Source organism: Penaeus chinensis, chromosome 29 (genome assembly GCF_019202785.1).
Source record: "Penaeus chinensis breed Huanghai No. 1 chromosome 29, ASM1920278v2, whole genome shotgun sequence".
Taxonomy (NCBI): Eukaryota; Metazoa; Arthropoda; class Malacostraca; order Decapoda; family Penaeidae; genus Penaeus; species Penaeus chinensis.
Genome location: NC_061847.1, coordinates 16,479,368 through 16,483,020, shown reverse-complemented (window position 1 = coordinate 16,483,020; position 3,653 = coordinate 16,479,368).

The window sequence follows — 3,653 nt, the reverse complement described above, 5'->3', positions numbered from 1 at the left end:
ATTATTTTGTTTCTCTTATTTGTATGTGTTTTCTCTTAGTTCATATTACGACATCCTTCCTGGTATTTTTTTAAATTGTAATCCCACGCTACCACACCTCAAGGGGATCTGTACATGAGGGGACATTTCTAAGGGAGACTTGTATCCCTTGCTAGCACAAAGGGAAGGGAGTTAATAGTGCGGGACCCCTAGCCACAGATGCACTTAGTTGATACACCACAGACTCATTTTGGTGGCGGCGGCGGGATTTTCCAGTGAATAAGCATCTGCTTTTGTATTACTCCTTAATGTTCAGACGTACAGCTTAGCTATTTCCGTTAGTTTTATATCATGCATGCTAGTTTACGTAGATTTTGGTGAACCACGTCGTGATTTTATTTCTGTTTTGCTTTTACATTTCATGTGTTTTACAAATTTTCAGGGTAGTAGTCTTTGTATTTTATCGAGAGCTTGGCAATTTGCATTCTACAGTACCTTTACCCCCTTTCTTTCAGAGTTTGATTTCGTACTTTTTGCAATTAATCGCCAGCTCGCCCAGTTTAGGTGTTCTTGTGGCTCACTTAGTTAGGGACTCTTTTATTTTCTCTTGTGCATTTCTTTCTTAACCCGCTCTCCCCAAGACAGCTTCAAGGCCTTGGCTGCAATTCAGCAGTGTTTGATAATAGTGTATTGAATCTTGTTCAGTGTTTGTCTTTTCGAGTGGATTTTCCTGTGTTGTGTTTTACGGCAATGGTAAAATGTAGGGATCGTCTTTGTCTGCTAAGCAGCTGAATGTGTGCCGTCTAAGTCTGTACCAATATGACCAGAGACCAGGAGAGAAGAAGAAACGAAAGGTTCCAGCAGCGCAGAAACCTCCGATCCAACAGCCAGCCCAGTTCCCGTGATCCACCTCCTGCAGGCGCAGCTTCAAAGCTTCATCTCCTGCCTGTGGTCGCTGGTGGCTCCAACCCTGAAGTAAGACGAGCAGTTCAAGTGATGGCGACCGAAATCACGATGTTTAGGGAAGTGCTGGATAGGGTAAATGCCCTGGTTGATGAAATTCGGGGATACAAAGAGCAGAACAATCAACTCGGTGCATGGCTCCAGCGACAGGAAGAAAGTCTCAGGGAGAAAGAACTTGCAGACATGGAAACTCGGAGGAGACAAGCTGAGGAGCGTGTGGAATATGAGCGGCAACAGCAGGATGCATTGGCAGAAAGGGATGAACAGATCCGACAACTTCATCAACAGCTTCAAGAAAGGAATGGGGAGCTGGATAATGCACGACGCCCCCAGCGAGAAATCTAGCCAACTGAACAAGAGAGGATGAATGTAGGACGCCAGCAGAGGGAAGCTGTAGATGACCGGGACCAGCAAATTCAGCAGCTTCGGGCTCAGCTTCAGGAAAGAGAAGGTGAACTGACAGACCTTCGCCGTAACCAGAATACGGCAACAACTCCTTCCCAGCGACAGCGTAGTATAGGAGACCTGAATAGCAGAATCTCCTGTGGCCGCCATACATCTACCCTGGGAGATTTCCATCTACCTCGCGAACAACCGCAACCTCTCCCACGTAGCAGAGCCCAAACTCCTGAGCCTGTGTGTCGCCTCCCATTGCTTCAGCCTCATCCACAACAGCATTTGCGGCAAGTTTCACCACAGCTGCCAATACCTGAAGTCGGAAGACGTTCTACTGACCAGATGCCACACTGCAGGGATTGCACTAGTCTCCGCTGCCCACCTAGACACACCTCCAGCACAGCCCCAGTGTCCTACGTATTCACCAAGGAGAAGGTCCCTCTTTTTAAGGGTGATGCAACTGCTTCGCAGCCACTTAAAAAGAACCAGGAGATTGAGGGGTGGATACGAGCCATAGAGAATGTAATGAAACCATCCACCTCAGAGGCTTACATTCAAGCAGTTCGGGCCAATTGCCGAGGGCCTGCTGAGCTGATTATAAACTCTCCTCTCTTTGACCACATTATGGAATGGGAAACCTTCAAAGCAGCCTTACGGAGTAAATTTCGTGGGACCTACACTGCGGCAGATTTTTATAAGGTCCTTTATGAAAATCGAATGACACCATGACAAGCCCCCATGGATTACTTCCTCCAGCTTGAAGGAAGTGTCTATCAAGGATACCGCGACCATCGCGAGGCGATCGGAGATCCTGCAGAGCTTGTCAGGAGAATTTTCCTTAATGGTATTCCATCTTGGCTTCGGGACTTTCTTGCCCTTAAGGAGGATGGGAGTCCAACTCAAATTGCTGAAGCAGCTCAGCGAATTTGGAATTCGCGCAATGGGATCAGGCATAGTGGAATTTCCTCATCACAAGAATTTCAGCGCTCACCTGACCGTCCTCCACGTGCACGTGATCACTATGCCATGCCTATATCGGTCGATAGTCCAGTTTCGGCCTTCCCAGTAGCTGTCCAAGGAAAGTGGTGCAGTTATCACCAAGTCACCACCCACAATTCGTCAGACTGTCGTGCCCTGTCTACAACCAACTCCAGTGCCCAACCTTCTTCCAATCGCCTTTGTTACCAGTGCAAGCGACCAGGGCACTTTGCCAGAGACTGTCCTTTTCAACCATGCCAGGGCGACAGTACTCCCAGAGCCACTGGCAGAACCAACCCGGGGAGCTACCAACACTCAAGTGGAGGCCACCAGAACAATAGCCACAGTGACATATCCAGGACCTGTGGGTCGACCACTCGTGGCACTCAATGTTGAGGATGCCACTGCTTTGTGCTTCATCGACACAGGTTCAGAGGTGACAATTATCAAACCCAGGGCCCTTCGGCTGATTGATCCACATGGTTTTGTACGCCAGAGGGATGCTGCACGTCAACTCTGTGGGGTGACAGGTAAATCCCTGGATGCTTATAGTGAAGTGACCCTGACCTTCTGCCTTGACACTGACCTGAAGATACGTCATCAAGTAACTGTGTGTGACATCCAGTTCCCTGTTGATATTCTCCTAGGAATGGACTTATTGGAGAGAACCTCCTTCAGCCTGTCCTCCAGCCTGCATGACTAGGCTTGCCTCACTTTGGAAGGCCGGGCCTTTTCTGTCACCTATACTGATGCCTGCTCGTTGCAGCTATGCATTGTAAATGTAGAGAGAGGCCTGCAAAAAGTAGCAGATCCTGATGGGGCTAACGCTGAATCCTTGCATTCTTCGGTTGCTTCAAACTTGGCCAATAACCCTTCACCTGCTGCAGTACACCCCCGACAGACCACGGAGCTCCCACCAATTGCTGGGCGTTTCCTGGAAGGTACGATTGAAAAGTCTGGTCCTAGTGATGGTGATATTCTTCTGATTCCCCAAATTTCAGCTGTGTGCGCATCTCCCTACCTTGTTACTACAGCCTCACAACACCGGTGCCCTGTGTGGGTAGTGAATCACCTGGCAAGGCCTGTACGACTGACACAGGGAACACGTTTGGGGACGGTAACATCAGTGAATGAAATATATACAACCAAGACATCACACGCTGTGCCTCCGAATCCAGTCATTGCTGGGAACACGGACTCCATCAAGACTGATTTTTGGGAAGACAGTGAAGAGGCTGCAGACTTTAGCTGGGAGGAAGATCATTTTGATCAGATTTATGGACTGGAAGACTTTGGGTATGAAGATGACCAGGATCTATTTCCAGCAGAATTACCCC